Below are 12,206 nucleotides of genomic sequence, written 5' to 3'. Positions count from 1 at the left end.
TATTTTTTAGCATAGCACTATTCAGGCACTTTGGAGTCAGACACTCCTGCGTGCAAATTTCAGCACTGTAACCTGTAGCCAGCTGAGGTTTGCCTTCCTCAAATGTAAAAGTGGGATAAAAACACCTCAAATAGTTGTTGTGAAGATGGAACAAGTTAATGTATTATATGTATTATGCCACCAAAATGAAGATTCCCCCAAATGGTAACTACAATATACATGTTCTTACTTGTCCATTCAGAACAATGTTCTAGAAGGCAGAAGATTTTCAACTCAAGGGGAAGCTGAGGCTCAGAAAAGGAAGTCACTAATATTATTTTTATGTTTTTACTATGGAAACCAGTACCAAGAGAGGTGAAATAGCTTTTCTGAAGTCTCCTAGTTGGTACGTCATAAGCCTGGGACTGAGTTTGTGTTCTTGACGATGGCCTCTCAATCTCAGGTGTCTTATTTTTCATAATTCTAACACAAATCAAAGTATTAACTTGTCTCGCATGTACCATTAGCTTAACAATTATGCTATCACTTAGAACTGTACTATCCCAATATAGTAGTAGCCATCAGTCACATGTGGCTATTAAGCATTGGAAATGGGGCTAATCTGGGTTGAATTATGCTAGAAGATAAAATAGGAATCATATTTTAGACTTCATACAGAAAAAGCATACAAAATACCTCATTAATAGCTTTTTGTGCAGCTTGTGGGTTGAAATGACAATGTTTTGGGTACATTAGGTTAAATAAAATGTGTTAATAAAATTTTTTAAAAGCCTTTTTTTTTAATAAATCAGTGAAGAAATAGTTCTTTTGTTTTATTGGTAACTGCCCTGCATGTCTTCTCATGTTGCTTGCTGAGTGAGGTAACTAGCTCCTCAGATATCAGATAAGTCATAAAATGAGAGAGACTTGAGAAATTATTTCTATTATTTGATGTAATAGAAATTCAAGATGGATATTATGCTGGGCATATATTAGCACGATTCTAGATGCGTAAATGAAAACAAGCTAAACATGAATTGCATTTGTATGGATTTTTTTGCCTGATGGAATCAATCCCAGTGTAGTGCCAAACTACTACAGGTTGGCCTCTCAAGTCTGGCCTGTATAAGTGGACCTGTGCCTTGGGGCCAGTCCCTTGAGGGGCCAGTCACAGCCAGAGGAATGGAGTTGATTTTACTGGTTCTTCATGATGTAAAAACTATAGCAGGTATATACATGAAGAAAGCTTAAGATTTCTTTTCACAAATTACTGTTGTTTGCATAAATATATTTTTTATTGACCATCTTTTAAAATTTATTTTTTATTCTCATGGTAGTTTCTTTAGTTTCTTACAAAATAAGCAGTTATGTCATATTAGTTGTAGATGGATACAGTACCTTTATTTATATTTTATGTGGTGTTAAGGATCCAACCCAGTGCCTCACAAGAGCTCTACCACTGATTCACAACCACAGCCCCTTGCTCCTGATTTCTTAGTGAGAGTGCATTTAGCTTTTCACCATGAGATCTGACTTGGTTTCCAGTGGATGTTTATAAGGGTTGATACTACCTGATACTGTATTATGAGGATTGATACCTGATAAAATATCTTAGTTCAGCTTAGACTTTGCAAATTAAGGAGGGTACAGAACACAGAAAGTTCATGGGAGAGTAGGAAATATGTAGGTAACTAAATAATATCTGAGTTAGGGAGGTTAGGAACTGGGTGTATATATCCTAGAGGAGAAGCGGCTAGGATTTTATTATCTCAAAGTATAGGGAGGAGCCATGTGGACAATTAGAAGTTTCCAAATTATCTTTGAAAATGAGAAAGTCTAGTTTTTTCCTTTGATAACTTTTTGTTATTATAAATGCACACAAAATTTAAATTTTAGGTGATTTGTCTCTCCCTATCCTCCTTCTCTCCTTCCCTTCCTTTTCTCTGCTTTCTCTCCCTCACATTGTAGCAGCAGTTAAAATTACATTTGCTTGCCTGAAGGCATTGCAGACTTTCATTTTCTGAACACTGAGTGAAGGGGCCCTTTCTTTTACCCATGTGCTTATATTGATCTGGAACCCATTCTTGCCCCCTTTCTCTGTGGTCTATAAGGCCCGAGGCTAGGAGCTGTTGATGGAACTGCATGCTGCCCTAGCCCTCAACTGAGCTGACTTCTGTAGCTGGCTTGTGATCAGAAAGCCCCCCATAAATGGTGAACAGTAGAGTGAGCTCCCCAGGCTTTCTATATGTTCACTTCCAGTCGTTGCTTGTCTAGTATGCTTTGGGAATAGATTTCCCCAAACTTTCTTTTTTATTTATATATATATATATATATATATATATATTTTTTTTTTTTTTTAGTTGTAGTTGGACACAATATCTTTATTTTGTTTTATTGTTTATTTTTATGTGGTGCCGAGGATCGAACCCAGGGCCTCTCACGTGCTAGGCAAGCGCTCTACCACTGAGGCACAACCCCAGCCCCAATTTCCCCAAACTTTCATTGATAAAGTCTTTTAACTTATATGACTATTTGTTTTGTTTTTTAGGCTTAGGTCTTGGTGTTTTTGTTTTGTTTCTTTTTGTATTGTTCTTGTTGTGTTTGCTTATTGGTCTCTTCTTTCCTACCAGATATGTCTTCAGTCCCTTTCTTGAGTCACAGATAATTGTGTCATTTTGATTTTATTCCTAATTTAAAACTTAGAATTTAGCTCCTTCTTTTTGCTTGGTCTGGGTTTTAAAATGTTTTAATAAAGATCTCTACAATATCATAATTTCCCACTTGAGGTTATGTAACATGCAAAGTGTTAGCTAAAAATCACTGAACTTGAGAATTTAGATTGCATATAAGGATTGTTCCAATGATAGGATCTTCATTTATTCAACACATATTTATAGAGAGCACCTTCTACAGGGCAGACATACTCCTAGGTAATGAGATATAGTAGCAAGTATGACATGTCTCACTTTTAATAGAATTTAGAGTCTGGTGAAGTATCTTTAATCTCATCCAGATTGGTAGTCATGAAAGATCTTTCACTTTCGAATCACACTGTCTTGGTTTTTACCTAAGCTCTACCATTTATTAAGGTTAGATAAGGTTATAAAATTATTTATATTCTAAATGGGATAGGAGGGCACCTTCCCAGTGCTGGGGTTCAAATTTCATTGGAAAAAAATGTGGTTGTTACCCACTGGGTGGCAGAGTTCTCTAGGTTGCCTAGGTCAGAGTTAGTCCACAGTTGCTGGGTAAGGTAGACTGACTGGTGGGTAGGCCTCAAGAGGGAGAACAAGGCCTGGAGCATGAAGTGTCCACATTGGGAAGACCACAAGAAACAATTTTTAGGATCCAAATGAACCAAGTTGGTAGACAGACATGCGGAGGGAGTTGATATGCCACTGTAGGCCCAGTGCCTGGAGGACATGGTGTCCATGTAGAGAGGGCTGCAGAAAAACAATTCTGGAATGTAAAGCAGAAGCCCAGTCAGGATGCTGTTGTGTATGTGAGACTGGAGTCCTAGTGTCTTTGTCTGGAAGACCACAGGAAGATGGTCACCAGACCCAGACTGAAGCTTGTGGTTGCTGAAGAACTGTGTGCCTTGGGTTTGTGACTGGGGCAGAGCACCAGCAAAGATACTCAAATATTCCAATAGTGACCATGGAGCAAGAGCAAGGACAAACAAAAGCACAACACTTGAACCAGAAAGAGAAGCTCCCTTCCTTCTGCAGTGTCCCTCCAGCTCCCTCTACTGACCACACTTAGCATCATACTCTGTTAAAAAGTAATGCCAGTATCCAGTCCATTGTCACAGAGCTGGTTGGAGTTGAGAGGAAATAAATTGATATCTGGCACAGAAGCTGGATGCAAGAGTAATGCTATCTAATTACTTTTACAAGGTTTAGGAATGGGCAAAACTAATTTTTACTAGTAGTGTCATTCTAGTGATTGTTTTGGAATAATAGTGGTGACTAGAAAGGAAAGTAGATTTTCTGTTTCTAGATCTAGATGCTGTATATACAGTTGTGTGCAGTTTGTGAAGAACTATACTTTTAAATGTTTATTACACTTTAATAAAAGTTAAAATGTGGCACAAGTTGATTCAGAAGCAAAAGCTTAAAAAAAAGCCCAAATCTCAATAGGGAAAATACCAAAAAAATCCAGGATATGCCACACTTTATTTATTTATTTATTTATTTATTATAGTACCAGGGATTGGACATATGTATTCCTGAACTGCACCCCTCAGCTCATTTTATTTTATTTTTGAGACAGTCCTGCTAAGTTGGCCTTGAACTTAGAATTCTCCTGCTTTGGCCTCCTGAGACATTAGGATCATAGGTGTGCACCACTGCACCCAGTTTTGTTTTAAAATTATTTAAGAGTTGTCTAACCTGTGTTCAAAAATGACATCTAATTCATTCAACAAAAATATTAATTGCCAGACTACTTTTATTTAGGGATCAAATTGCTGATTCTAAGGTCTCCTCTGTAGCAGTTTATACTCTTTTTTTTTTTTTGCCATAATTCTTCTTACCAAATTGCTGAATAGCAATTTTAAAACTTTTTTATGGCCTCCCAGATACCTCCTCGTTCTTAGTCTAAATGAGGTATCACTGCTTTCCTCTGTAAGCATTGTCTTTGTCATGATATACCCTTCTTTATGTAGCAGCTGACAGATCACCAGATCCCTATTTTCCTGAGATTTGGAAGCCCATAATAACTCTTATAGAAGAGTTAATGATAATAGAAAGTCGTGATAGAAGATACTCCATGTGTGGCTTTTAAAAGCTGCAGGTAGAAGCACCTTAGCACTATGGTTTGTTCAGCAATATTTAACTCTAGGGATAGAATCTTAGGAATCTATGAAGTTGGTTGCTCCTAGATTGAGGATATGGATATAGTATCTATAGAGAAATCACATTCATAGAAAGCAAAGGTTGCTAAGAAACTCTGGCATTGCACTAGATTAGAATAGAATTGAGGGCTAATTAATTAATAAATTTAAGAGCTAAGTCTTACTGTGTTGCCCATTCTGGCCTCAAACTACTGGATTCTACCTATCCTCCTGCCTCAGCCTCCTGAGACTTGGTACACACACAACTGCCCCTAGTCTAGAGTGAATTTTAAAGTAGAGCCAGTTGTTTAAATCTCATTTATTCTACATGCCTGTAATCCCAGAGGTTGAGGAGGCTGAGGGAGGAGTATTGCAAGTTCAAAACCAGCCTCAGCAACTTAATGAGTCCCTATCTCAAAAATATAAAAAAGGGCTGGGGATGTGGCTGTCCTGCAAACTGGTCATCTCTATCTAGAAACATCTTAAATCATGCCACTTCAACTGGTTCTCAGTGGTTGGTCTGATGATGAAAGGAAGCATTGGAACAGGTAATATAAATATAATGTAATATAAGCAGGAGATGATGTGTATTGAGTTTCTATATTAAAATGGTTGTCTTTTGATCTGTGAGTTAGGCTCTTGACTCTGTGGTTTTCTCCCTCATTCTGGACATGAATTCTGTCACATCTCAGACCACTTCCCCTAAAGTAGTGCTCTAAATCTGAAAATTTGCCAAGTGTTACTTCTAGGCAAGTAATTGGGTATTTGAAATCAGTAGTTTTAACAGTATGGTTTCTTCTAATATAATGTAAATTTAAAACAGGTGATCAGTCTATACCAAATTGAAGGCAAATTAAATGGATTATACATAATGTAGGATGTTGTTAACAGAAATTAGTGGATTAGCTTGAATTTGCCTAGAGCTGGGGATATGGTTCAGTGGTGATGCCCTGGGTTAGATCCCCAGCATAGTGGGTGAGGATGAGGAAGGGGAATTGCCTAAAGAGGTAATGGCCAGGAGGCTTGAGGCTGAGGCAGGAGGATCATGAATTCAAAGCCAGCCTCACTAACTTAGTGAGGCCCTAAGCAACTCAATGAGAGTTGCTAAATAAAATATTTTTTAAAAAGAGGGCTGGGGATGTGGTTCAGAAGTTAATTGAACACCTCTGGGTTCAATTCCCAGTATCAAAAAAATAAGAGGCCATGCCCTCAAAATATTTTGCGTATTGCTTATAGTTTCTGCTTTTAGTGTAAAGCAAACAAACTTAAGAGAACCAGAGCATTTTATTGTCTGTTTGACAGGAGGTTCCTGTTGCCAGCCACACACCTCACCATTCTCCTAGAGCTGTCTGCCCTTTACAAGAACTTTTTACATATGATCATGTAGCATCTTGTGTTATGACCTCAGTACTGTCCTTTTAGTTTTTAGGAAAGGAAGATTTAGGGGTGAGAAATGATTAAGAAAACTATTTCTCATCTTTTAATAATCCAGAACTTAACCTTTTTCAATTTCTATTAAAAGTTCTTAGGCCCTAAGGAAAGTGCAGAAGGTGCTGGAAATGAGCAGTTTATGGGAGGCTGAAAGGACTGTTGAATCCATCAGGATAGAGCATCCTCCTGGTTTTGCAGAGTCAATTTGATATAGGATGTGGAAGCAAGTTTCAAGATTTCATCCATAAAACACAAATGAAGGAAATTTTCCTCAGATTTAGAATTTGTTGTCTTTAGAAAAAAAACAAAACTGGGAAATCTTATTTTTTAAGAATTTGACTTTGGGACTGGGGCTGGGGCTCAGTGGTAGAGCACTTGCCTAGTATATGTGAGGAATTGGGTTCAATCCTCTGTACCACATAAAAATAAATAAATAAAGGTAAAAAAATCCACATAATATTTTTTAAAAATAAATAAAAATAAAAATTTGATTTTAATATAGCAGAGTTTTTAATTTAGGGGGCAAGCTTACCTTAATAGTGCTAGGAATTCCAAACATTTAGTTGAGAAGACATTTTCAGATTGTGGATTGGCTTTCCCCTTGGGCTGGCTCTTCTGTTCTTGTAGAAAGAAGAGTGTGTGTGTGTGTGTGGGGGGGGGGGGGCGGTGCTCAAGCAACTACATGTGTGATTTTTATTTTCTTATTATTTCCAGTAAGAACTTGCCTCTGCTGATTATTATCTATGTTCAGATTCTATTAACATGTTTACTTTGTTTCTTGCTGTCTTGGATAGCTATCACATGGATTTTATTCCTTAGCATAAATCACTCCAAAATAATTTTTACAATTCAGAATAAAAATGGAAAGCTTTATGAGTGTTAATGAACAGAAATACCTAGTTATATCTGGTCTTTATTTGTATTTATTATATTAATTATTTGTATAAAATGCTTGTTCTCTGTATGTAGTATTATCTGAAAGGTCCATCTATCTTGTCTAAAATTTGCTTTTAAGGTCCTCTTGGATGATGGTTTTATTAAGCTGTTTTAATTGCTTCCTATTCAATCTGTCCATGGATTAAAACCATCCCCTGCCACAGCCTTGCCTTATGTGCCATGTGGTCTTTACTTTTTTCCCCTCCTTCTGTACCAGTTTCCTCAAAATATTTTGGATTTCTGCCCATATAGTTATGACTCAGGTTTTATCTCCAGAATATCACATAAATGAAACCACTCAGTATATAGTCTTTTCAGTTTGGCTTTTTTCTCTTAGCATAATGCATTTGAGATTCATCTGTGTCTCCTATATCAGTAGTTTGTTCTTTTTTATAGCTGTTTTAAAAATATATCCAATACCCTTTTACAGTTTTTTAAAATATATATTTATATCTTTCTGTGTTTTCTTTGCAAACATGAAAAGAAGATCTCTTCAGAGTCATTTTTGGTGCCCTAGTATGAGGACTTATCATTTCGATGTTAACACAATAACAGAAGCCTTTTCTCATGTAACTTTGAATATTCTAGTTGTACAGAAATGTTTCCACTAAATCATAGAGTTATCTTTGAAAAGAAAGAGTGACCATTTGTTATTTGAATGCTCTTCCATTGTTGGTTAGTGGACGTGAGCTTCGGAGACTATAAAATAAAAAATCAGGCTGGATGTGGTAGTACACACCTGTAATCCCAGCAGCCCACTAGGCTGAGATTGCTAGTTTGAGGCCAGCCTCAGCAACTTAGTGAGGTCCTAAGCAACTTAGTGAGACCCTGTCTCACAGTAAAAAATAAAAAAAGGACTGGACATGTAGCTCATTGGTGAAGCACCCAATCCCCCAAACCAGTAAAACAACAAACATACATAGAGTACAAAAAGTATTATTGAGTGTTAAAAGTATGTTAACTATAAATAGTGGGGTGGGGGGAAGGAAGTAAGGATGAGAGGGAGAGGGAGAAAAGAATGGGAAAGGCTGAAAGATAAAGTTGAGGAAACTTACCAGAAAATAAAACATGAAGAGATTGGGGGGAGGGGACAGGATTAGAATCCAGCCTGAAAGGTCCATCATTCAAATATAGTAACATGAGTTCCATTATGAGTTCCAATAGAGAAGGAATTATGAAGAAATAATACAAGCAAATCTCTCAGAACTGAATGGCCTTCATTTCCAGAATGTGCAAGCATCTACTAGGTATCCAATATCATGGATGAAAATAGCTCTAAGGCACATCATTATGAAAGGATGATTCCAGAAACTTTCTAAGAGAGAAGAGATGTCACCAATAAATGATCAGGAATCAGAATGACTCAGATTCTTCAACAGAGATGGTAGAAGGAGCAGGACAATGGGCTGTATTTTCAAAATTCCAAGGAAAAATTGACTTCCAACCTGTGATTTGCCACCATCAAGGTAGAATAGAAACATTTTCAGTCATGAAGGTCCCAAGAACTCACCTCTCATTCAGATAAATAAAGAGTTATTGGACATTAGTCTTCACAAAAAATAAGAGTATAAACCTAAAGAACAGAAACCTGTAAGCCCAGCCTTGAGAGAGATGGATGGGGTGCATCCCAGGAGGATGGAGAGAAGGAACTCCGGAAGGTGGTTTTGAAGCAGGTTGGAGAAAATGATGTCTGATGGAGGACCCCAGATAAATTGACCCATAAGAGAAAATTGACTCAGATTGAGAAGCATTTTAAGGTTGGTTTTTGTTTTGTTTTTAATTTTAAGATTTAAGATTTGAGTTTTGGTATAAGTTAGTGATTCATAGAAAGCAAATTTAATCTTAAAATGAGATAACAATTATCTTTAGGGGAGAAAAATCACAAAAAAGTTTTAATACTATAGTTAGTTTATAGCTTCTGTCAATTAAATAATGATTTAATAAACAGTAGTACTAACTATTGGAAAGATAACACTTCATCTTTCAAAGCAGGGAAACTTCCTGTTTTTATGAAGTTCTATTGAAACAACTATATCCACTTGCTTGAACACTACAACTGCTTTTACACTGCTGCAGAACTGAGTACGATAATCCTTCTAGTCCCTGATTTCACTTTGTATGGTTTGAGTTACCCACAGTCAATTGTCCAAAAATATTAAATGGAAAATTTCAGAAATAAATAATTCATAAGGGGTTGGGATGTAGCTCAGTGGTAGAGTGCTTGTCTAGCATGTCTGAGGTCCTGGGCTCAATCCCCAAAACCCTCAAAACAAAAAACCAAAACACCTCCTTGAATTTTCATTTGCATGCCATTCTGAGTAGCATGATGAAATCTTGTTCTATCCTGCTCCTTCCTGCCATGAGATGTAAATTATCTCCTTTTCCAGTGTATCTGTGCTGTGTGTACTGTATACACCTGTCCATCTGTCACATAGTAGGTGTTTGGTTATCAGATTGACTGTGGAGCTATCACAGTGCTTGTGTTCAAGTAACCTTATTTTACTAACAGTGGCCCCAAAGTTCAAGAGTAGTGATGTTGGCAATTTGACTATGCCAAAGAGAAACCATTAAATTCTTTCTTTAAGTGAAAAGGTGAAAGAAAGTACAGTAAGCTATTTTGAGAGGGAAAAAAAAAAAGAGCACGTTCATATAACTTCTGTTACAGAATAATAATATTATTATATTAGTTATTTTTATTAATATCTTACTGTGCCTAATTTATAGATTAAACTATATCACAAATATGTATGCATAGGACAAAACAGTATAGATGGGGTACTCTACACTTTCAGACATTGCTCATCAGTAAGTGGGGTAGGTGTCTGTAGTTGCAGTTGAGACAGTATGGCTTGCAAAGCCGAAAATATTTAGCATCTGGCCTTTTATAAAAATATTTCCTGACTTTGTTCTATAGGAAGAGGTAAAAATTGATATAAAAACTAATAGAATAACATGTGACTTAGAAATGATGGAAGGAAGCCGAGGGGAACAGCTGAAGATCAGATGATTGCCTCTAGGACGAGTGAATCAGGAGAGGGGAGGAGTAGTCAGGATGATTATTTTCTGTTTTAAGCTTTGTGTTATTGTTAAATTCTTAAGCTAAAAGTATGAATGAAGACTGTGGAGAAATTTGGATTAGGACAAAATAAACAGGAAAGAAATAAATAGAGTTCAATAGTTATGATAAAGCGGAAACTGAAAGCCTTCTCTGTCAGCATAGCTTTCCCATTTGTTCAGTTACTCATCCCACAAATAATCATGTAAGAATACAAATGACAGTCACTGAGCTCTATTCCATAGCTAGTGGCACACACAGACAGGTAAAAGATGACAACATGGTGGTATTGCTGTCATAGTTTATCATGAGATGCTTGTGTACAACATGATACTGGACCCAAGTTTTAAGCATAAGAAGCCAGATAAGGCATGATGATGGGAGAATTTTCAGGCAGAGTCAGACTGAACAGGACCTGAGTGGACAGGGCAGGGGTTGGGACCTGCAGGTGTTCAGTATCATTGGATTTTAGGATAGAAAATGATGTCAGAACATAGATAAGGACCAGAGGCCAGTTCTTTTACACAGAACTCTGTACTCTGAGAAGGGAGGGGTGAGAGAGATTGTGTGTATGTATCAAAGAGAGAATAGATAGGGACTTAGGAGGCTATTTCAGGTAAAAATGATGAAAAAAAAATGTGAAAACAAACCAAAGTGGTGGAGGAATTTTAAAGGAGTTAAGGGAAAGGAAAAAGAATGACTCCTAATTTGGGGTTGTGGCAGGTTGTGGGACATTAACCTCTAATAGGGGACACAGGAGCAGGTGTGTGTATATATATATAAAGTGTTTTGAAGAATTGTAGGGATTTTTGGTGGAACCTGTGGAATACCTCATTAAAACTGGACAGGATTGGGTAGATGCATCCACTTCAAGGTCAGGAGGAAAACTTGGGTTTGGGAATGTACAGTGGTCATTGTGTAGAGAGAGGAAGTTTGGAAGTTGAGTAGAAAAGGGAGTCCATGTGCTGTTGAGAGCACTGAATCCTGGGAAGAGTAACTGGACTTTGTGGTAGGAGGAGTCTAGGAGGAAGCAGAGCCGTAAAGCCTGAAGTTAGAGGGAAATCAGGAGAGAATGGCCTTGAAGAAACCAGTGGGATGAGAATTTTAAAAGAGGAAATGGTTCATATTTTAAATGCTGCAAGTAAGTCAGAATAATTAGGGATTCATTTCTAAAAACAGCTTTAGGAAAGTATATGGATGAAAGTTAAATTTCAGGTATATGAAGGATTTGTTAGCGTTGTTACTATTTCGAGTTGAACCTGTTCATTGAGAGGAGGGATAGAGAGAGGTTTAGTTATAATTTTAGGAGGAAAAATGATCTCTCCCCTCAACAAGTGTTTGTTGAGCTACAAACCCATGGCTGCCATATAGTTCTTGATTACCATGTACCAGATACCATAAGTTGTCACTCCTTTTAATTCTCCTAAGACCCTGTGAGGCAGGTATTGTCACCATTTGACAAATCTTTGAAAGAGATTTTGTATCTCTAATCTCATTAGAACCTGGATTCAGACTCTGATTTTTAGCACTGCACATCTCTGCTTTAAAAATATTTTCTTATAGCCGGGCACGGTGGCTCACGCCTATTCCCAGTGGCTTGGGAGGCTGAGACAGGAGGATCTCAAGTTCAAAGCCAGCCTCAGCAAAAATGAGGTGCTAAGCAACTCAGTGAGACACTGTCTCTAAATTTAAAAATACAGAATAAGGCTGGGGATGTGGCTCAGTGGTTTAGTGCCCCTGAGTTCAATCACTACAACCAGCCCCCACCCCCAAAATCTTCTTATAAAGACCTTCAAGCCTAGCAAAAGATATAAAATATCCAGTCCAACTTGTGTCATGAAGCTTAATAAATAAAACAGGGCAGTTTAATAAATGGGAAACTGAGGGCTTTCTCATCCACTAGACTCTATGGTCATGAATGTCTCAGAAGGTTTGGTAAGAGGTGCTTGGATAGGGGTTTAAGGAAATGGC

At 37.3% G+C, this 12,206-nt stretch overlaps 1 protein-coding gene across 5 annotated transcripts in view; it reads left to right on the top strand.

Annotated features, from left to right (window-relative positions):
- Positions 1 to 12,206, top strand: part of Chd6 (chromodomain helicase DNA binding protein 6) — a 211,559-nt gene that overhangs the window by 41,692 nt on the left and 157,661 nt on the right. The window lies entirely within an intron of this gene.

The sequence above is a fragment of the Marmota flaviventris genome, chromosome 2, assembly GCF_047511675.1.
Source record: "Marmota flaviventris isolate mMarFla1 chromosome 2, mMarFla1.hap1, whole genome shotgun sequence".
Classification (NCBI taxonomy): domain Eukaryota; kingdom Metazoa; phylum Chordata; class Mammalia; order Rodentia; family Sciuridae; genus Marmota; species Marmota flaviventris.
Note: the sequence above shows the minus strand (reverse complement) of the source record. Positions and strands in the feature narration are given on the sequence as shown.